At 35.9% G+C, this 24520-nt stretch overlaps 1 protein-coding gene across 13 annotated transcripts in view; it reads right to left on the bottom strand.

Moving 5' to 3' along the window:
• Window positions 1–24520, bottom strand: part of ANKRD12 (ankyrin repeat domain 12) — a 137660-nt gene that overhangs the window by 111110 nt on the left and 2030 nt on the right. The window lies entirely within an intron of this gene.

Raw genomic sequence — 24520 nt, 5'->3', positions numbered from 1 at the left:
ACCACAAAACTATTAGAAATAATCAACTACAGCAAAGTTGCACAGTACAAAATTAACTTACAAAAATCAGTTGCACTTCTATACACTAATAATGAACTAGCAGAAAAAGAACTCAAGAATACAATACCAGTTACAACAGCAATAAGAACAACAAAATATCTAGGAATAAATTTAACCAAAGATGTGAAAGACCTGTACAATCAATGAAAAATCTAAGACATTATCAAAAGAAATCAAAGAGGACATAAAGAAATCAAAAGATATTCCATGCACATGGATTGGAAGAATAAACAAAGTTAAAATGTCCATATTCCTTAAAGCAATCTACAGATTCAATGCAATACCAATCAGAATCCCAATGACATTCTTCATGGAAATAGAACAAAGAAGACTAAAATTTATATGGAGCAACAAAGGACCTCGAATTCCTAAAGCAATCTTGAGAAAAAAGAACAAAACTGGAGCCATTAGAATCCCTGACTTCAAAATATACTACAAAGCTCTAGTAATCAAAACAGCATGGTACTGGCACAAAAACAGACACATAAATCAATGGAATAGAATTGTAAACCCAGACATACGGGTAGCTACTCTTCAACAAAGGAGCCAAAAACATACAAGGGAGAAAGGAAAGTCTCTTCAATAAATGGTGGTGGGAAAACTGGACAGCCACATGCAAAAGAATGAAACTAGACTACTGCCTTATATCATACACAAAAATTAACTCAATGAACTAAAGACTTGAACCTAAGACATGAAACCATAAAACTCCTAGAAGAAAATATAGGCAGTACACTCTTGGACACTGGTCTTAGCAGCATCTTTTCAAATATCATGTCTACTGAGGCAAAGGAAACAAAAGAAAAAATAAACACAGGGAACTACATCAAACTAAAGAGCTTCTGCAAGGCAAAGGAAAGCATCAACAAAACAAAAAGACAACCCACCAACTGGGAGAAAGTATTTGCAAATCATACATCTGATAAAAGATTAATTTCCAAAATATATAAAGAACTCACATAACTCAACAACAAAGATAACAAACCTAATCAAATAATGGGCAGAGAATATGAACATTCTTCCAAAGAAGATATACAGATGGTCAATAGGCACATGAAAAGATGTTCAATATCACTAATCACAGGGAAATGAAAATCAAAAGTACAATGAGATATCACCTTTTATCTGTTAGAATGGCTATAATTACCAAGACAAAAAATAACAAATGTTGGATAGGATGTGGAGAAGAGAACCGTCATACACAGCTGGTGAGAATGCAAACTGGTGCAGTCACTATGGAAAACAGTATGGAGATTTCTCATAAAATTAAAAATAGAAATGCCATATGACCCAGGTATCCTACTACTGGGTATTCATCCAAAGAACCTGAAATCAATAATTCAAAGAGACTTATGCATCCCTATGTTCACTGCAGCATTATTCACAATGGCCAAGATGTGGAAGCCAAGTGCTCATCAACGGATGAGTGGATAAAGAAGATGTGGTATACATACACAATGGAATACTACTCAGCCGTAAAAAAAGAAAATCATACCATTTGCAACAACATGGATGGATTTTGATGGTATTATGTTAAGCAAGATAAGCCAGAGAAAGAGAACCATAGCCTGATTTCACTCATATGTGGAAGATAAAGAAAACAGATCTGTGGTTACTAGAGAGGAATGGAGTCAAGAGGTAGGCGAAAGGGGTAATGGTGATGGATAAAAATTAGCCTATTAGTGGTGAGCACGATGCAGTCTATAAAGAAACTGGTAAATAATAATGTATACTTGAAGTTACACAATGTTATAAACCATTATGACCTCAAAAAAATAACTGAAAAAAGAATAAAATAAAATACGTATTTAGTAGGCCTGAAATGGACTCAAGAATTTGTCCTTTTAACAAGTATCTCAGTGGTTCTTATCATTAGCAAAGTTTGAAAAATGAATTAAAGAGTATTTTTAAAGATATTATAAAAGATCTCATTAGAAAAGGATTCACTTAGGCTAATTTAAAATAGGGGATTCACCTTCCGTATTAAACCCTATATATACACAACATGTCCACATGTGGGTATGTGGGGCACCCTAGGCAGCCTGAGAGTCTCATTAAAAACATGTATTTGACTGTCATTTCCTTCTTTCACAGGATGACAACTCACTGGGAGAGTATTTTCACTTATAAGAAGACTGATCCTAAAGAGCATTCAACACTGGTATCCCATGTAGTTTGTTCCTCTACTGCTTATTAGTTATGTCACAAATGCTCCATAGCTTTCTTCTCCTAGATTGACCTGTTTCCATTTTTTCTAGGAAGTATATGGAGCAACTATCAGTTTCTTGTCACTGCCTCTGATTTATAACCTTTAACACTGGCTTATCTGGAAGTCTATTTTCTTCTGTACTCTAGGTAGAAAATTTGTTTTCTTACTCACCTACCGACCTCTGTAGATTTTTAAGTTTCAAAGTCTCAACAGAAGCCTGCAAACCAGTTTATATTTCTCCTTCCTGAAAATGATTTAAATTTTACACTATTCTTTACATTTGAATAGAACTTCAAACAGTATTTTCCAAACTGCATTTTTCAAAGCTGCCTTACATTGGGATCTCTAGAAATTGCTTCTGAAGCTGGGGGAGGGGGGGTGGGGATCACACAACTGGAAGATAACTACTTTATCTCAGATCTCTTGATCTATATAGGGTGGTGATAAAGATGTCACCATCCATTTACCTTACCCAATCCTTCTTACCAGGAGGAAAAAATCACTCTACAAGCAAATTTTCTTGGATTATGTATACATTTGCTTTAGCAAAAGGAGTCTGACCAATTCATCTTTGGGACACAATGCATGCATGTCTAAAAAGTCCAGTTATTGGAAATTTGCCAAAAGCAATTATAGATAAAAATGCACATCACTACCCACAATGTAAAGCTTAACCAAACAAGTATAACAAATTTAATAAGCAGCAAGATCACTAAACTAACGCTGTTATGATTTAATAACAAGAACAGCAGAATCAACACAACTAACTCAAAACAAGAATGGTGATACACACAGATAAGCATCCTTCTTGAAAGCCAAGGTAACTGCAATGATGCCAAGTCTTGCCTGACAGACTTCTTAGTACAACAACTAAAGTGACTCTTCAGGAAACATTAATAAGTTGCTCTTTTTTGTTTATGAATTATCCTTCATCCTAAGGCTAACAATTTGAAGAAAACTTTATCATAGCAGAGTACAAAACTGCCCACAGGAAGAGGCCAAACTTTGCTGAGAAGATGCTCTGACTCAAGAAGGAAATAAGCCTTGGGACCATGTCTGTGGGTAAAAACTATTCAACATAACAAAAAGAGGGAGGGTTAGGGAAAAAATTCAAGAATAGAGAGAGGACTCTGGCAGACTATTTGTAAGATTAGGGATGAGAGAAATAAACACCTCTAGTTGGCAGTATGGCTAGAGGAGAACTTTGGAGAACAGAAACATAACACAATCTGTGCAGTTGTACGCTATGTACATGTAGATTACAAACGTAAAAGTGAAAATCTACAGAAGTGTTTCTCTAAGAACTAAAGGAAAGTCTGTAGTTTGAGATCACTTTACAGTCTTCCAGCATTTAGTGAGCACTGGACCTTCAGAAGCAATGCTTTAAACATTATTTTATTCTGTTTGCTCTAGTCACTCTATCTTCCAATCGTAAGTTTTGACTGAAAAATTCTTCCTAGGGGAATCACAGAACACAAAGATTTGTCTTTAGCTTCCATCTACAAAGAAGAAGAGATTAAAGTCAGAGTCTGTGACTAAGTCTTTCCCAACTAATTTATCAGATATGCTTAACTTTACCACAGTTTCACAGCTACTTGGCAATTAGTACTCATTACTGGGGCTAGGAAGAGGGGTAGCTTTCCTCTGACTGGGCTAAGACAAACGGAAGGAAAAAAAAAATCAGGAGGAAAAAAAGACCTAAGAGAAAACATGCAGAACAAAGTACTGACACCAAAATTTAGCAACGGATGAATACAGACTGCAGATTAAAACTTAACTGAAATCTAAACACAGATGCAACAAGCTCACAGTTTATAAAATGGTTTCTTTTCCTGACTTCAACCCTATCCAAGATGACGTTTAAACTAAAGACGATCAAACTCCGTTGGTATTGTCTTCAGCTTTGATGAGGTGTTCCTTGATTCACATTACTGCTTCTAATATTTCAGTTTACTCAAAATATGCTGTTCTTTAAGGCTCATGCCACTTGGTGATTCAAATTTGCCCAATTACCAGAAGCAAGGCAGAAGGCTTTTTCAAAGAGACAGATTCCTGATTTCATCCTTAGACCTATTGGAATCAGAATATCTGAGAGAGGAGATAAATACTTTTAAAAAGCTACCTTAGTGGCTGCCAGGGACTCGGGGAAGAGGGAAACAGGTAGTAACTGCTTAATGGACACAGAGTTTCTTTTAGGATAATGAAAATGTTCTGGAACTGGATAGTGGTGATGGCTGCACAATACTGTGAACACACCTAAAACCACTGTATTATACACTTTAAAATGGTTAATTATGTCACATGAATTTTATTTCAATTAAAAAACCTCCCCAGTAGTATGGGTTAACAAGTCTGAAACCACTATACATGTATTCTGGAAATGAACACTTGAGTAAATGGAATAGTGAATGGTGGGAGCCAGGTTTCTGACTGTTAAGAGTGGGAGGCTGCAGACAGGCAAGTCAGGAGAAGGCTGGAACGTGGTAATGGATTACTGTTTGAGATATCAGTATGAACTCATGTTTAGCTTAATGTAGACACAGATAATTACATATATAAGTATTTATAGATATGTATATATAAAATCAGTATACACAAATATATTTCCTTCCTATGTCAACTAAGCAAGCCCAGAAGCAAGAACATCCCAGTAGCAAGGAGCACACCTAACACCAAGATCTTGGTTACTAGCACCTTTCTCCAATAAAAGGAACCAGGGCTCCTTAGAGAAATGGCTGATCCTAGGACTGACGCAGGAAATATGTAAGATGAGTCTGGAGACTTCTGCGCTGCCACAAAGTAAAGAAGTGCTCCAAAAATATACATAAATATATAAATGCAACAATGGGAATATGTCAAAGGAATACAGGTGTCAACTGAAAGACGTCCCAATTGGCAAAGTCAGAATACTTTGAGCAACAGAATAAGTAAAGTAGTAATTGGGTTATAACCCAAGGTATAAATATTTGTGTTCATACTGATATAAACAAATGATGAAACAAATTAAAAAGTAGGAGAAGACACAGAAATTTTCCATGAAGAAGAATTCTAGGTAGTTTACGGAGATATTCTGCTCTCAAGGGGGTGGAGAATAACTGTTCATTCCATAAGTGTGGATTGCACAGGGAAATCCCTTCTGAAGAATATGGTATGGAAAGAGGGAAAAGAGCATAGCTTGAAACACCTGGCAAATACTATCTCAGCAAGGTGACCAAAGTTAGCATTGACAGTGATAAGTCATGTTGATAGTGTACCCTTGATAAGATTTGATGAAAATGGCATTTTACCTTTGTAATCTTCCTCTCCAAAACGCATAACCCAGTCTAATCCAAGAAAAACATAAGACAAATTCCAATAGTGGGGGACTCTACAAAAGTACCTGACCAGTACTCCTTAAAATTGTCAAGGTCATCAAAAATAAGAGAAGTGTGAGAAACTGTCATAGCCATGAAGAACTTAAAGAGACATGATGACTAAGTGAAATGTGGCATCCTGGATGGGATCCTGGAACAGAAGAATGACATTAGGTAAAAACTGTAGAAATCTGAATAAAGCATGGACTTTAGTTACTAATAATGTATCAATATTGGTGCATCAATTACAATAAATGTACCATGCTAATGTAAGACATTAATAATAGAGGAAACTGGTGTGAGGTATACAGGAGCTCTCTGTACTATCTTTGCAATTTTTCTGTAAATCTAAAGGTATTCTAAAGTAAAAAGGTTATTTAAAAAGAAAAAATTCCCAGGTAATTTTAATGGTTTGGGAATCATTAAGCAACACTTCCCTCTACTCTTGTCATAGCAAGTACCTATATACCTCCTAGTTACTTTACTTCATAGTAATTTTCTGTCACTTACAGCCTTTATCTTTACTTCAAAGCCTGCCCCAATCTTGGTTTTCTTCAAAGTTCATGTCTATATCCCATCTCACACTCTGATCCCTTAGGGTTTTTGACTTCTCAATATCAAAAATCTATTCACTTCACTTCAGCCACTTATCTATTTTTCCTCTTCAGAATTTTGTTAGTATCCTTTGCCATTTTCTACTGTGGTAATCATCATTTTCCTACTGATCTATAAAACAAGAAAAACTATGCTGTCATTTTGTTGTATATATATATTTAAACTGGGGTTAAACATACCTAATATAAAATTTACCATTTTAACCATTTTTTTAAAAATTGAGGTATCATTGACATGAACATTATATTAATTTCAATATTTGCATATGTTGCAAAATCATCACCATACATAGTTACAAAAACTTTTTCTCTTGTGATGAGAACTTTTAAGATTTACACTCAGGGCTGGCCCCGTGGCCAAGCGGTTAAGTTCGCATGCTCTGCTTTGGCAGCCCAGGGTTTTGCCAGTTCGGATCCTGGGCGTTGACAGGGCACGGCTCATCAGGCCGCGATGAGGCGGCGTCCTACATAGCACAACCAGAAGCACTCACAACTAGAATCTACAGCTATGTACTGGGAGGTTTTGGGGAGAAGAATGAAACAAAAAACAGACTGGCAAGAGTTGTTAGCTCAGGTGCCAATCTTTAAAAAAAAAAAGATTTACTCTCTTAGCAACTTTCCAATATGCAATACAGTATTATTAACTATAGTCACATACTGTACATTATATCCCCATGACATTTATTTTTCCCACCATTTTTCTTAATCTTTTGATTCTCTTCACCCATTTCTTCAGAGCCCCAACCCCACCACTGGCAACTACCAATCTGTTCTCTCTACCTATGAACTTGGTTTTTGATTTTTTTTTTTTAGATTCCATATGTAAGAGAGATCATGCAGTATTCCCCTTTCTCCGTCTGACTTATTTCACTTAGCATAATGCCCTCAAGGTCAATCTGTGTTGTTGTAAATGGCAAAATTCCCTTCCTTTTATGGCTAAACAGTATTCCATTGTTATATATACCACATCTTCTTTATCCATTCATCCATCCATTCCATGTCTTGACTATTGTAAATAATGCTGCAATGAACATGGGGGTGTGTATATATCTTTTCGAGTTAGTGCTTTCATTTTCTTTGGATAAATACCCAGAAGTGGAATTGCTGGATCAGATGGCAGTTCTATTTTTAATTTTTTGAGGAACCTCCATTCTGTTTTCCATAGTAGCTGCACCAATTATATTCCTACCAACAGTGCACAAGGGTTCTCTTCTCTCCACATCCTTGCCAACACTTATTTCTTCTAAGTATGCAATTCTGTGGCACCAAGTACATTCACACTGTTGTGCAACCATCACCACCATCCATCTTTAGACTTTTTCATCCATCCCAAGTGAAACTGTATTCATTAAACAGTAACTCTCCATTCCCCACTCTTCCTAGCCCCTGGTAAACACCATGTCTTTCTGAATCTGAATATTCTGGGTACCTCACATAAGCAGAATTACATAATATTTGTCCTTTTACATCTGACTTACTTCACTTAGCATGTCTTCTAAGTTCACCCATGTTGTAGCATGTGTCAGAATTGTCTTCCTTTTAAAGACTGAATAATATTCCATCCACTTATGAATACACCACATTTTGTCTATCCATTTATCCACTGATGGATATTTGGGTTGTTTTCACCTTTTGACTACTGTAAATAATGTTATGAACACTGTATATTATACAATCCATTGTAAACCAATCAAAAACAGACTTTTATGCCTCTATTTTGTTTATGAATCTTTCCTTTTCTCTTAGGCTTAAAACCTCTCTATTCCAAGATCAGAAAATATATTCACTCTTATTTTCTTTAACTTCTTTTGACTTAACTCTTCCCATCTATCTGTAATACTAGTTTTTAATAACAGTCTTATTCCTTTATACACCCACATCTGTTTCTGGGCTTTCTAGTCTGTTTCATTATTCTATCTTTCCATTCTTGTACCAATACTATACTACTTGATTTGGGGCTTTTTTTGCATCTGGATATTTTTAAATTTTTTATTCTTTTTTGTAAAGCTTTATAATAAATTTTAGTGCCTTATCATTTTTCTTTCTCAAGATTAACCTGTCATTTCTTACCAAATAAATTTCAGAATAATTTTGATAAGTTAAAAATGTTGTCATCTGGCTCAAAGAAATAAATGTGAAAATTAAACCACATAAGTAAGAAAAAAAAATCTTTCCTTTTTCTTGAGGAAGATTAGCCCTGAGCTAATATCTGCTGCCAATCCTCCTCTTTTTGCTGAGGAAGACTGGCCCTGAGCTAACATCCATGCCCATCTTCCTCTACTTTATATGTGGGACACCTACCAGAGCATGGCCTGGCAAGCAGTGCCATGTCTGCACCCAGGATCCAAACTAGCAAACCCGGGGCTGCTGAAGCAGAAGGTGCACACTTAACCACTGTGCCACTGGGCCGGCCCCCAAAAATTATCTTAAAGATAAGGAAAGTTTCTAAAACATGATACAAAAGCTAAAAGTCATTTTTTTGAAGTCATAAATAAAAATTTAAAACTAGACATGCAAATATCATACACAGAAATCAGACAAGTGAAAACATTTGTTAACACATATGAAAAAGAAAAATCACAGAGTTCTAACAAATCAATAAAAAACAAACAACTTATCATAAAAAAATCAGAAGGCCAGCCCCAGCGGCCTAGTGGTTAAGTTTGGCATGCTCCTCTTTGGCGGCCCAGGTTTAGTTCTTGGGCACAGACCTACACCACTCGTCTATCAGTGGCCATGCTGTGGTGGTGGCTCACACACAAAAAGAGGAAGATTGGCAGCAGATGTTAGCTCAGGGCAAATCTTCCTCAGCAAAAAAAATAATAAAATAGAAATCAGAAGAAGACATGAAGAAGCAGTTCAAAGAACAAGAAATACAAATGCTGAGTAAACATACAGAAGCATTCAAACTCATTCATTATTTTATATACTAAGATGACTTTTCACTCAAAAAGACTAAAAAGGATTAAGGCTCTGTTGGCAAGCATTCAGAGAAACCAGAATAGTCATACACTGCTGATGGCAATGAAACTGGGATAACCTCTTTGGAGAGGAATCTGGCAAAGCCATTAAAATAAAAATGCACAGCCTTTTGTCCTAACAATTCAACTTTTAGTAATTTATTTTACAAGTCTACTACAAAAATATGCAAAAACATACACTAAAATGTTGCTTGTTAGGTCCACTAAAATGTTGCTTGTTATGTCCAAAACACTGGGGGGGGGGGGGGGGGGATCTACATATCCATTTATACACACTGGTTCAACAAAACATTACATTTTTATGCTGAAAATTATGCAAACTGATAGAATAAGCCCTTAAAAGAAACTCTTTTTTTCTTGACTGCTCTGTTTCTACAGAAACAACTCTAAACGCTGGACTAAATCAGGACTTGATCCTGGATGGTTTTCTATTCTACAACACACTCCCTAAATGGCCTAATCCAGCCCTCTAGCTTTAAATATCACTGAAATGCCCCTGACTTCCAAATCTGTATCTCTAGTCCCCATCTAAAACTCCATATTTGTATATTCAACTATTTGACATCTTCACATTAATGTTTAATAAGCATATCAAACCAAAAAAAGATTACAGAGAATTCATTTTCCCCGTCAAATTTCCTCCTCCACACTCATCCATCCATCTCCTCCATTTCAATAAATGGCACCACCATCCATCCATTATTTAAGCCAAAAATTAAGAAATGTTGACTCTCTCTAAAACATATCTCAAATTAAATCCATGTCTTTCCATCTCAATTGCTACCTATCCTAAGCCACCATCATCACGTGAATAGGCTACTGCAAAAACTTTGCAAATGATCTTCCTGCTTCTATTCTTACTCCACTCCTCCCTTCCTCCTTCTCTCTCTTATGCACATACCTCTGAGACAAGCAGAAGAGTAATCTTTTAAAACTAAAAGTCAGATGATACCACGGCCCTGCCCAATTCTTTCTGGCTTCCCATTGAACTTAGAATAAAACCTAAACTCAAAATAAACCATCTACACTATATGTAGCAGAATTAATGAGACAGACATATGAAGAATTTTAAAAAACATTTAAAATCCTTGGGGCTGGCCTGATGGCGTAGTGGTTAAGTTCATGCACTCCACTTCGGTGACCTGGGGTTCACAGGCTCAGATCCCAAGTGCAGACCTCACACTGCTCGTCAAGCTACGTTGTAGTGGCATCCCATATAAAATAGAGGAAGACCGGCAAAGATGTTAGCTTAGCGACAATCTTCCTCAAGCAAAAAGAGGAAGACTGGTAAGAGACGGTAGCTCAGGGCCAATCTTCCTCACCAAAAAATCGTCAAAGACATAAGAGAAAATTGACAATATGCAGCAGGACTAAAAAGAACCAAGAAGAAATGAAGAATATAAGAGTGTAATGGTTAAAATAAAGAACTCTACAGAGTAGATAAATGATAGAATGTATAAGCCAAAGAGTGAATTAGTGAGCTAGAAGATTAGGTAGAGGATAGTTGCAGAAAGCATCAGGAAGAGATAAAGAAATGGAAAATATTAAAATTATGAGATATGGAGAAGTCAGAAGTGACAGAATCCATATAATAGAATTCCCAGAAAGAAAAAAAATGGAGAAAACACAGTATTTTGAAAAAACTAATAATTTCCCAGAATTGAGGAAAGATGAAAAATCTCAGATTAAAGTGTCTAGAATACTTACTGGCATACAGTAGACTAAGCATTTGTTGAACGAAAGAATGAATGAATGAATATGAATTTAAAACAAGACAGAAAAGAAACTACACCTAGACACACAATAAACTGAAAAAGACAAAAAATTTCAAAATCTTCTAGAGAGGAACTGCAAGTCACACACACAGGAAAAGAAATCAAACTGACATCAGAACTTCGGAAAAGCAATGCCATAGGCAAGAGAACAATGTAGTAATATTTTCAAAATGTTGAAAATAATTTCAAACCAAAACTCTTTAATCAAACTAAGTTATCATTTAAAAGTGAGGGTGAACTACTGATATTTTCAGGCATAAAAAGGCCTTAGAATGTTTACATATAAACAAAAACCCTGTGTAAAAACTGCTTTTAAATAGGCACTCAAATAAAAATTGAAATAAATCTATGAGGACACTATTTGATATATGAGAGTACAGTAAATAACCTAATAACGCATATTTCATAGAAAAAGAATGGATGGGTACTAGAAGAATACCCCTAACAATCCAGAACTAAAATTCTACAGAACATCAAAACATGGCAGCTGGGAAACTGGGGAGTAAGGGGTGTTGTAGTGGAGACTAGAGGAAAGTGAGAAGGTGGTTAAAGTACTTGTCTTGCTTGGAGAGAAGATACATATTTAAAATTAAGAAACTGATTGTGGAAAACAAACAGAAGTACAGTAAATAGAATGTAAATAATTCTCAATATATGTGTTATTACAATAAATGAAAATGGATTAAAATTAATCAAAAGATAAGAGTCTTAGAGGCTGGATAAAAATAAGATTCAGTAATATATCTTGTAAGAGAGACCACAACAGGATACTATAAAGGTTAAAAATAAAAAGATAGGAAGAAGTTATGCCAGGAAGTATAAACCCAGGCTGGCAGATAGGCTTTTTTTAGGCCCCATTCATGAATAATTCAGACCCTTGCTGGTCTGGGCTCAGCTCCATGCCATTCCTGGGCCTGTGGATGCCACCAATGCATTAAAGCTCACACACTAAAGGGCAGCTGTCTATTTTCCTTATAGGACAAGGCTTCAATTTTTGTCTTCTATTATGACTTTGAGCTCTTTTTCCATTTCAGACACCTGCAGATTCCTCTTTCTTGCTTTCAAGTGCAAATGCGGACTTCTTAAATGTTTTATTTTTATCTAGTATTTCCATACATTCGAAAAAGAAGAGAGCTTCCCCAGTCTGCCCTCTTGTCCAGAGGTGCCCAGAACATGCACTTTAGATTAAATACAACTGAAAACAAAGTCCAAGTTACTTAATTTCTTCAACTATATTATGAAATGATTAAACTCAACTGATAAGGCTATGCAAAGTAACTAAAGTGATATCTTAGCATAGCCCTTGGCAAACAAAGTATCCAAACACTGCACTCTAAATTTACCACCAATTTTACATTCTACCTAAAGAATAAGCATAGAATGGGAATTCCTAACTTTTTTTCTGTTCCAGCTTTCACTGGCCTACAGCTGCTTTGGGGGTAAAAATGCTCCCTCCAAATTGTTTTGAGAAAAAAGGCAACTAGTAAAGGACCAAATCACAACAATAGAACTCAACGGTCCATAACAGTCATTCCCTTAGGAAAGTAACTATTATTTTCTCTGTGATTTGATCTGGGAACCTTAAGTCCAAGATGCTATTCTGAGATCTATCAATGATTTTCCAGTTGACCTTCATCACTTCTCAATTATTTGTTTCTTCCTAAAAGTAAAATTAGGTTAGATGACATTGAAGACCTCCTATCCTTCCAAAATTCTCATTCCAGAATAAGAGATTTAGAACAATTTAACTCCAAATTCTATTTTTCTGTGAGTGCAAAAAACGATAGCTTATATTATTAAAACAATCGTGACATCCTCATTGCTGTTTTCTCCCATGCAAAAAAGAATAAACCATTAGACATAAACACTAAGTGTTTCCCACTTATACAAAGACCAAACAGCGTAATTCCCTCACATTTTATAAGTAGTTTTTAAAAAAAAAAACGGAAAAGGCCTCAAAATAAATGGCCACTCTTGAGATCTTAACTGGACTTTTTCCCCCCTTAAGTACTTAAACCATTCAAGTGAGGATTCAGTCTATGAAGAGGGTCTTGCTTTCTTTATCATGCCTTCCCAAAGTAAGCAATGGTTGATTTTCACCGAAATGTTTTCTGGCAGCTATTCCATGACATTTTTCCACAAGGAAGTATGAGGTTTATTCCAGACAAAGAAATCAATATCATAAAAATCACAAATTTAACCAACAGTATGCAAAAGATGAAGACAAACATCCACATCCTTTAAAATAAACTGTTCTCAATGTCCTTAAAACAATGTTCTTTAAAGTCCTTTAGGAATATTTATGGTCTATTTTATATAGTTCTATATTAACTTTTTTTTTTTAAAGATTGGCACCTGAGCTAACATCTGTTGCCAATCTTTTTTTTTTCCTTCTTCTCCCCAAAGTCCCCTGGTGTATAGTTGTATATTCCAGTTGTGAGTGCCTCTGGTTGTGGCACGTGGGACGCCGCCTCAGCATGGCTTGATGAGCAGTGCGATGTCCGCGTCCAGGATCCGAAGTGGTGAAACCCTCAGCCACCAAAGCAGAGTGCACGAATTTAACCACTCAACCACAGGGCCAGCCCCTATATTAATTTTTATAATCAACATGTACTACTACTCAAAATAAAAATTTTAAAAATAATAAAATAGGTTGACTTCCACTTGGTTTGCTCTGGAGAACTTCAGTGTTCTGGGCAGAACCCAAGGGGAAAGAATAATGAGACTGCTTCAGACAGAGGTAGAGGGAAAGAGGCAAAAAGTACTTTTATGTGTTTTATGTTTTCTAACCCAGTCACCACAATATGAAAGGCAGCAAAAGATTCAGGACAGAAGCTCAATCCAGTAAATACAGGCTGCAGTTTGGGCTGGTGTTGCTAAATATTATATCTTTCAGGAATCTGGGCATGGCAGATGATTCAGAAAACCACATAAAGTAAATACATTATAAACAGTCAATTTGGTTTAGCTATATATGTTTATTATGGTAAACCTATGTATAAAATGCAGTGATATTTAGATAGCAAGTGCTTAAAGTATAAACAACCAGTATCTACCAATCCTAACCAAGTCTAAGGCAAAATCTATTAGTAGGAATTTAGCAAAGTAAATAAAGTACTAGAAGACCTGGATTCTTGTAACTCTTTCTAGTAAACTCTTTGGGTTTCAGTTTCCTTGTTTTAAAATAAGGTCCAGTCCAGCTCTAAAATTCTACCATTCTTTATCACCCCCCACCCCTTTCCTCAATACAGATATATCATGAGAAGTATATCCAACACAGATTTGTCTGGAAGAATCGATTCTCCTCATAACTTCAAAACAATGAATTGTGTGCGACGTTGAATTACTCAACTATGGGTATATTTCCTTCATCTATCATACCCCAGTTGGCTCATGCAATAATCTTTTAACATTTATTAAGCATCGATATGCCAAGCAATGGAACTAAAGATGAACAAGACACAATTCTAGCCTAAAGGGAATTTACAGCTTTTAAGGGGCCAAGGACAAATTAATTACCGTATGGAATAATAAATGCTATACAAGTATGATAATACTAGCACAAAGGGATCGCGCAACTCAGTTCATGTATATAGGGGTATGGGTGGCAGATTTCTAGAAGAGGTAACACTAAAATAGAGTCTTTTTTTTTTTAAATAAATTTGCGTTTCCTAATTTTTTTTTAAGATTTTATTTATTTTTTTAATATATTTGCGTTTCCTCATTTTTTTTTTAAGATTTTATTTTTTTTCCTTTTTCTCCCCAAAGCCCCCCACTACATAGTTGTATATTCTTCGTTGCGGGTCCTTCTAGTTGTGACATGTGGGATGCTGCCTCAGCGTGGCTTGATGAGCAGTGCCATGTCCACGCCCAGGATTCGAACCAACGAAACACTGGGCCGCCTGCAGTGGAGCTCGCGAACTTAACCACTCGGCCATGGGGCCAGCCCCTAAAACAGAGTCTTAAGAATGACTATGAGGCAGGTAGACATGGACAGGGGTGCAGAGGGAGAAGGATAAGCATGTGCACAGGTGTGGACATGTTACTGAAACCCAAGTGGATTTGCCTCCTGGTGAGTCATATAAGACTCTCTACCAAAAGTAGTTATCTCACAAAATACAGTATATTTGCAGCAAACAGGAGACCATGAGGAATCGTTTCCAGAGTTGTGGCAACCCAGAACAAAGGGAAGCAGGGACCTTTTATTTCGGATGGGGAATGAATATTCAACAAGGAGAGTTGCGTATTTGATGGCAATTGTGTGGGCTCAATTAGAAAACATGCTTCCACTACACTGCAGGTCATAAAGTAACAAGGCTTAAGCTCCTCCTGGAGAGATCTTAGCATTAAAAATACGGCAAAGGACACAGATGTGGTTCTCCTGGTGAGGCTGGTTGGGTTCAGGGTGGTCGGTGATTGCCTCTCCTTAACAAAAGGGAAAAAACAATAATTTGGAAAAACAGTTAAATGCTTCCAAACCCACCCTTGAGTTCCTCGGGGCAATTAGTAAGTGACAGACACATCCATACAAGAAAGCAGGCCCCATTGAAGGGAGAGCAAAAATCAAAGCCCGTGGGGTAGAAAATGAGACTAAAGAAAGTAGGAAGGGATCACATGACGACACACCTTGTCATTGTGTTGTCTGATCTTTATGATGACAAAAAGCAATTTAAGGCTTTTTAAAAGATAGTGACATAATCTGAGTAGTATGTTTAGAAAGGTGCCATTGGTAAAACTTTGGAAGACAGACCAAGGAGGAATTAGACGAGCGATAAGGAGATCACTTAAAGTATAATGAGCATACTGTGAGGTTGGGAGGAACAGTAAACAAGAGCAACGAAGCTAGAATGACACCCAAGTTTCTGGCTCCAGCAACAAGAAGTAAAAATGCTTTCAAAATAAAAGAAGCAATTAGCATTTATCTGTTGTATTTATTTTCTAACAGCAATTTATCTTCTAATAGTAATAACTAAACAATACCTCAAGTTTTTTAAAAATAAAATTCTCTTTACTTCATTAGATAATATTTACAAGAGATTAGTGGTAAAAAGTTTTTGACACTGTCAAACATTGGGCCATAAAAGACCACATGCATTTAGAGTTTTTAAAGAGAGTAATACAGGCAGTCGTGCTTACAATTATCTATTTGCCCTTGGTATCTAATATAGCTCTATATACATTTATTTCCATCTATATATACACTTACTAAAGTGGAAATATAAAATGCTCAGCTGCAATTGAGAAAGTTTGCATAAACGACTTCTAAGGTTCTTAGATTCTAAAAATGAGTTGCTGAGTTTCCTGACCTCTTTTTAGCCCTACCAGGTTCTAAATTGTGCAACTTCCATAGACCAGTAGAGGGCTGCAACACCTCAGAGAAAATGGTTTGGCAGCTTTACTTGCATCTCTGGCACTGGGAGCTGAAAAAATTACCAATGCTGAAAGTAGAAATCTAAGGGCCAATACATATTCACTTGGCTGTCAACGGATTCTAAATGGGGTCAGCAGTAATGCCCCAAATTCTGAAAACTAGAAACATCCATAATTAAGCATTTTGCCACCAGCTCCCTTCTCTTCCCGCAAAATGGTAAAGTGTTTGGAGGCCAAGCAAAATCTTGCAAACAGAGTAAGTAGGAGAGAAAAAGTCAGTCAAAATGAGTTAGCAATTTACCACTTCCTTTCAGACCCACTGTTCCATACTGCCGCTACCAGACATCTTCCCAAAATAATTATTTCGTTAGGTTACTCTCACATCTATTTTATCAGTTCTCTTCTGCACACAGTGCAGTGTTGAAGTCTAACTTTCCTTCGCCTAGATTTTAAGGTCGATTTCTACCTCAAGTATACAATCTTATTTTCAATTTCCCTAGTCAGACTGAGCTTACTGTTTTATACAATATGTAACAGAGTTAAAACGGAAAAGGTCACTGAGGTGAACTTTGAAGAAAAACAAATTTACATAGGTCTAGAGAAAGGGAAAAGTCACTGATCAGAAAAGTTTGTGCAAAGGGAGGGAGACAGGAATTCCCCTGGGAAAGTGAAGAAATGAATCAAGGAACGGTACACAGGGAGCTTCAACTGAATTTGTAATGTTTAATTCCTAAGTTGGTGATAGGTGCTCAGGTGTTCATTACATTATTGTCTGTACCTTTTAAGTTACCTATTTCTGTACCTTTTAAGTTATCTAAATGTTTCAAAATAAAAAATTTGTTTTTGGTATTTTAACTTTGCCCCCTTCTCCCACCCCTCAAAAGACAAACAGCCAATCTTAGCAACATACCATTCATCTGGTACCAAAGTACTATTCACCGTTTAATCCCAAATAACGCCCTCACTTTTACTGCTTTCTTTAAAAATGATAGGCACTTTAGCCTTAAATGAAAAGAAACGACTTTTAATTGCTTACATACTTAGGTGTAGTTTTAACAGTGGCACATAAAAATATAAGAGATATGGGATAAAGGTCACAGCATAAAAAAATCAGAATAGTTTACCATAATCACTGCTTCTGCAATATAAGCCTGTGATCCTGAAAATCATCTTTATCTATGCCCAAACTTTTTATGCAGTTACAGGTTGCTGAAATCAGTACCCCCAAGAAAGCAATGCTAATGGAAGTATCAAGTTATTTCTAATCTGCATACCACACTATTCCCACTCTGACCCAACAATTTTGTGGGTTATAACACTGCTTCAGTTACAGCCAAAACTGTAGCTTCCGTATGACTTCACACCAGGGCTGAATTGTTTGGGCTTTATTTTAGTCCTGATTTGCTACCTCACTTTTTCTGTATCTCACTCACTCTCCAACATAAATCTACATACTATACTATGCACAAGAATTCAGGAGAACTGCATATTTCAAGGCATTAAAAAAAAAACCCCATGCTCTAAACTGACTTAGGGTAGTAGTATGTATTATTGGTAGCTCTTTCGTCCAGACCAATTTAGAATTATAAACTGTTTCCCTGCCAAAGAATGCTGATGAGAATGATAAGGAGACATATAATGAGGAACCAGAGCAGAGTAAATTCACTGCATTCTAATAGCTATAAGAAAGTAACAAGAAAAGGGTGGTACTGTGAAAACTCCAACCCCAATGGGAAAAAATATTGTATATTGGGTTTTATTTTTAAAATAAAACATTTCCTGATATATAATCATTCAAATGTTATGAACTGGGAAAAAATTTTAAAATTCTACCCACTGATGGTACCAATATTAAAGAGCTTTATCTATTAAAGGAAATATACTATAAAAAATAATGCCTAAAAACACAAGTTTAGGACTAGTTAAGAATGTAACAGAGGACTATTGAGAACACAATACCTTTGGCCCTCTGCGTTGTACTGTGCCATCTCATCTAAGGGACTTGCGCATTCTGGATTTGGTCTCCGTGGGGCTTCCGGGAACCAATCCCCCCCGACACTGAGGGAGGACTGTAGTTCTACATCAAAAGTTGACTTAAATTTCAAAGTCAGCGATCCTTAGTCTTTTTTGTACAGACCTATTTCAGAGCCTGAAAGTCACACGTCCTTCACCTAAACACATTATTTACTATGGAATTTGCAATATAACTTCAAAACATTTACAGAATCTCTAATTACGGATCCTTGTTTTAAGTAATTTAACGCTTCCTGATAGATTTTAAGCTCCATACAGGCAGAGACTATCTTCTTCAGATATGTGCTTAGCATTGGTACCGAAAACCTAAGAGACTTTTCAACCATCTTCTTGCCTCCTATTTAAATTCCACATAATTCCTAGAATTATTTTCTAAGAAATCTGTGTTACATTATTCCTCTTCTTAGAGATTCATTCCTATTAACCCCCTCATCCTGGTAATCATGGTCTTTCTCAGCTGCTACCCATCTTTTCTCCCTTAGCGCCAGTTCCCCCAATTATGCCAGTCAGATCCCTCTTCTGACATTGGTATCGGAGTGATTCTCTGTTATTCAGTAAGTATATGCTGACCCTTCACAGTGCGATGAAATTTGGGGGTACAACAGTGAACAAGAGAGACCCGATCCATGTCCTTGCAGGGCTTACCACACTCCTTTCCACACCAACTAGAAAGCAATTTTGATGATTAAATACTAATATTGTCCTCCCATTTTCATGTCTATGTTTTCTTCATTGAGTGTAAACCCTTAAAAAGACACAAACTATAATATTTCCTTCACTTATATTTTCCCAAATGCCTGCCTCAACAATGCCAAAAGCAATGCTGTTCATAGAAACATTTATTCTAAATTTAACTAACCATGCAGTGTTTAAAACCCTCTTTATTATATCCATAATACTTGTTCATTGTGGTAAAACTCAAAAATTCACAAATAAAAAGATAAAAATTCCAGTTACTTTCAAATTCAACATCCAGAGATAACGCATCACATTGTCAGACTGGATCATTCAAGACCTTTCACTCCTTGTAAAAATCCATAATACAAAATAATTATTTTTCCCCAAAAGACTCAAAATTTATCTATCATTTTATCCTGTTTTTCCCTCTTAATATCATCATCAACTTCTCTGAAGGTGTAGTTTGGTAAGGGAGCAATACAGTCACCAAATCTCATCTATAAAAGGGGAATAAGATAAACTTCACAAGGTCACTGAATCAAAAGTTCCGTGGTGAGCCTCTTATTAATCACAGAACATTTGTAATTATGCCTCTACCAGTCAATTAGCACTTTATAATGACTATGACTCAAATGTGAGCCTCCATGTTTTCTCCTATGCTCAAAGGATTCTCACATTTTCTGCTGTTTCTTCCCTAACATCTGAGATCACAAAAGCCAGAGGCAGAAGAAATTCTTGGACTAGGAGTGTGAAGGCATAAGAAAATAGCCTGAGAGTTATCACCTCAATAAGGTAGTTAGTAGTTTGGAGAGAGCCAGTTTCTTCTGGGGCTTGCCAAGAGGCAGTGGTGCTGTAAAATAGAAGTTTTGGGGGCCAGCCCAGTGGCATAGTGGTTAAGTTTGTGTGCTCTGCTTCAGTAGCCCAGGGTTTGCAGTTTTGGATCCTGGTCATGGACCTACACACCACTCCAGCAAGCCATGCTGTGACCGTGTCCCACATACAAAACAGAGGAACACTGGCACAGATGTTAGCTCAGTGACAATCTTCCTCAAGCAAAAAGAGGAGGATTGGTAACAGATGTTAGTTCAGGGAGAATCTTCCTCAACAACAACAACAAAAAAGTTTTAATTCAGAAAATAAATGATTAGGAAAAACATTTATAACATATAACACACAGATTAATAATCTCTAATATAAAAGAATATCCATAAGGGGAGGCTGGAGAACTATTAACCCTTTTATTATATAATTTTTATTTTAACAATAAGCATATATTACTTTTGAAATCTAAAAACCCTAATAAAAATGGTTTAAAAATTGTTTAAATTTTTGATTGGCCACTCCCACAAGTTTTGAATAAGAAGCAACAAAGAAGAGAGAAAAATGGCCAAAGGATAACATGTATCAATTCACAGAAGAGAAAATGCAAATGATTATTTGCCCGTGTATTAGCCCATGATCCAAATTCCTGTAGCTAAAATCAAATACATTCATAACCACAATAAAAGATAAAAGCCTTAAAATGTAAAATGAAAGTGGTAATGTAATTTAAATTTAATAACACAAATTTAAATTGTTGACCAACAACAGATAGGTACAGATTTATTTTTACTGGGTGTTTGCAAAGCAAGAGAGCACTATCGCCTGAAAGAGGAGGAGGAACGGCGAAGTGGGAAAGGACAAAGGAAATGAAGAACCAGTAAGCCAATCTGCTGTCAAACATTCCTATTTACTTTCAATAACGTGAGGACAAACAAACTTGGTAAAGAGGTATTTTTTGTCCTGTTCAACTGCAGCTTAAAGAGAACACGCATCTTCATTCTAGGGATGTTTTTATGGATCCTGGAAGACAAGGGATAAGCTCTGAAGATTGAATAACCACTAACGGGTGATCACCTCAACTATAAATCTATGAATGAATTGGGTTGATGTTAAGAAAAAATCTCTCTCCAAGTAATAGAATTACATTTAAATAACAAATTTCGAAGTTAGTTCTTGAATAACCACATCTAGTGTTGGAGACATTCCAGTGACAACTTTTAGAAGTATTTTCATAACTAGATATGTAAGATATCTACTCTCATCACATATTAAGATAACATATACGAAAGCATCTAACAGTACCTAAAGAAGTTCTCTTAATTGATCACCAAGAAACTTCCAAATAGTCAAAATCAAATTCTGGTAAAAAGGACTTACTTTAACTCAGAGGTTGCAAGACTTTCATATAGAACACTGGAATGCAAGCCAAGGCTTTATTTCTAGTTATAATATTTTTGTGCAAATTACAGTAGGAAACATTGCGTAAAAACTTTTTTTTTTTTAAAGATTTTATTTTTTTCCTTTTTCTCCCCAAAGCCCCCCAGTACATAGTTGTATATTCTTAGTTGTGGGTTCTTCTAGTTGTGGCATATGGGATGCCACCTCAGCATGGCCTGATGAGCGGTGCCAGGTCCGCGCCCAGCATTCAAACTGGTGAAACCCTGGGCCGCCACAGCAGAGGGAGTGAATTTAACCACTCGGCCATGGGGCTGGCACCATTGTGTAAAAGTTTAATTTTCTCACCTAACCGTCTTTAACATCATTAAAATCACCACTAATTAGTAAAGTGGTGTAAAGAACGTTTTTAGTATTGACTTCTACCCTGCTTAAGTTTCAGAAGTGGTAGAAAAGAATAGAAAGAAAGCTGTGTACAATGTGGTTTTGATGGAAGAGAATAAAAGTACATGTGTTTCTTTCCTTGTCCTTTAGAAGCTAATGCTTCTCTTTCATAAGTGAATTTCAAAGGAGTCTAGCATTACTCCAGAGAATTTTAACCTGGATCCTATCTAAGATTCAATATCATTCGATTAGCCACGATTTTACCAACTCAGAGTCACTGTGAAATTCAAAAGAGATCAGATGCAAAAATTACTTCATGAACTACAAAGCATCATAATTTTTAACGTACTATCATCTTTTATCCCGTCAATACAGCTATTTCTAGGAAGAGAAAGCCACACATGCACGGTTTTTGTACTCTCTTAGATGTCAGAATGCGGACAAAACCCTTACGCAGAAGGAAGAACAATCTGAAATCTGAGAAGCTGCAGGGCTCTCTCACAACTCTTTCAAGCAGTAAGGTAGTTTAAAAATAAGATATTTATCACTAATACTTGTGACTTTTCCTTTAATTATGACCCAAATACAAACTGATAACCAGAAAAGCAAACTACTACATATTTTGAAACAATTTTAGTGCAATAAATAATGTTAAAAGATTGGCCAAAAAAGACAATTTTTAAATGCCAAAGAAAAAGAAACGATTTCCACCTTATAACTTGCAACTTTGTAATTTACCTCTTCTACTTGTCTCAATTTGGAAGCACTTCTGTGTTTAAACTTAATTTTCTAAGAAGTTAAGTTTGAAGTTGAACTTCTTAGAATTTTAGAGGGTCTCACTAATCAGAAAACCCAGTCTTGGATGCTATCTTCTAAGCTGGATAAACTTAAATTTACTATTGCTGGATCTATTCGTTCATACAAAAGGCCTAAGTGAGTTTGGTAAGTTATCTTTTCTGTTCATTCACTCTGATTAAGGTATGTTTCTTTAGAACAATAACATCAATATCAAGATGGAGTTTGTTAGAACAGCCTCTTACAATGTTAACAACTGTAGTCCTCCTGTAACTGGTGAGAATAATTTGCTTCTGACAATTAACAGGAAAAAAACCCAACTATATCAGCATCTCATAGAAAGGCTTGCCAGCCTATCTTCCATGATTCTCATAAGGTATTTTCTTTTTGTTTTTTGACCAACACAGAAGGTGGAATAGTTGGCCCCCAAACATTTTTCACAAAGTATAAACTTAAGAAACATTGCCTTAAAACATTTCAAAATCAACTAAACACACTTATTAATGAGAGGCAGAGCACTGAGAAATGGTTAAGAATGGGGACAACAGAGTCCGTCACTTTTTTAGGTCTATGAATATCTATCTACACATCATATAACCATTCAAAGCCCCATTTTCCTCAGCCATATGTTAGAATAATAATAGCATCTGTTTCACAAGGTTGCTGTGAAAATTATCTGAAATATTTCACTTAAAACTTTGAAGCAGATACATGCATATTCTAAGTGCTCAACAAATGTTTGTCATAATCTTTAGCTTCAAGGTTACAAATAATCTACGCAATACAATACTGATATATTGGTTTCCAGTACTACCAATTCAAAGCGCTAGAAGAAAAGGTCTTCAAACAGCAGCAAAAGTCAACACACGCTGCCTTAACACTTCAATGTATTTTAAATCTACAAGATAACCTTAAGATGAACTATTCAAAGCTGAGTTTATACAGGAAATTATCTCCTGTTATTGCCATTTCTAAAAACTAGCAACAAATTAACATTGCAATTAAGATACTTTCACTATTACTTTTAAAAAGCCACTGTCTGTTAATGAAACAGATAAATTATGCATGCATGAGTGTATAAGATAATGTTTTCAAATGCTATATGAAGAAACTTCATATGCTCCAAAGAAAGTCTGGCTCTAACAACTGCAATATTTAAAATGTTCATAAGAGGCTTTACTAAGATTAGAACTAAGTGGGGATCAGAAAATGCATCTACAGGGAGCTATAATCAGCAGGTGCTGAAAACAATAAAGCTAAGACTAAGCAAAAACCTAGGGATCTAGACACCTTGTTACAGAATAAGAACTGTATCTACTTTAAAAATAATATTACCACTTTTTATATGTATAAAAGTCTGTAGTATTCAATGTGCTTTCTATATGTAATCACATTTATTCCATTCCACAACCCTGTAAAATATGTAGGAAAATTATTCTTTGTAGATTAAGAAAGCAAGGTTCTGGGAGTTAACGTGATTTGTCAAAAACCACAGTTAGGAAATGACAAATCAAGAATTTAAACCCAGGCCCTCTCACATTTCAATGTTCTCTCCACTACTCCATAAAGCTACTTCTTAAAGAAAGAGGCAAATTAGTATCTTCATAGAAATCTTTAGGCCCAAACCACAGACTGTTTTAACTAGCTGTGCAAACTTCAGTAAATCATTTCACCTTTCCAGGCCTTTATATTTTCATCTGTAACATGAGGGAAATGGATTAGAAATTTTGAGGTCCCTTCCAGTTCTAAGGATAAATCTCCAAGACTGTGCTCTTTACTACAGAGTACAGGCATTTTAGAAACACATACTGATGTTAGTTTTAGCAACAAGTTCCATGTCAGAAAGTAGCGTCAATAGCTCTTAAGCAACCTATTGCAATTACTGGACAAATTCTTCATGCTTATCTGACAGATGTTGCTTCAGCATTATCAAGCTTATATATAGAAAGCGGCCCAAACCTCTTATGGACTATGATGGAAATGATTACTCTCACTAATCATTCTTTTTTTAGACTCAAATAAGGCTCTTAAAACATAAGAATGGTTTATA

This window comes from Equus przewalskii, chromosome 7 (genome assembly GCF_037783145.1).
Source record: "Equus przewalskii isolate Varuska chromosome 7, EquPr2, whole genome shotgun sequence".
Classification (NCBI taxonomy): domain Eukaryota; kingdom Metazoa; phylum Chordata; class Mammalia; order Perissodactyla; family Equidae; genus Equus; species Equus przewalskii.
Note: the sequence above shows the minus strand (reverse complement) of the source record. Positions and strands in the feature narration are given on the sequence as shown.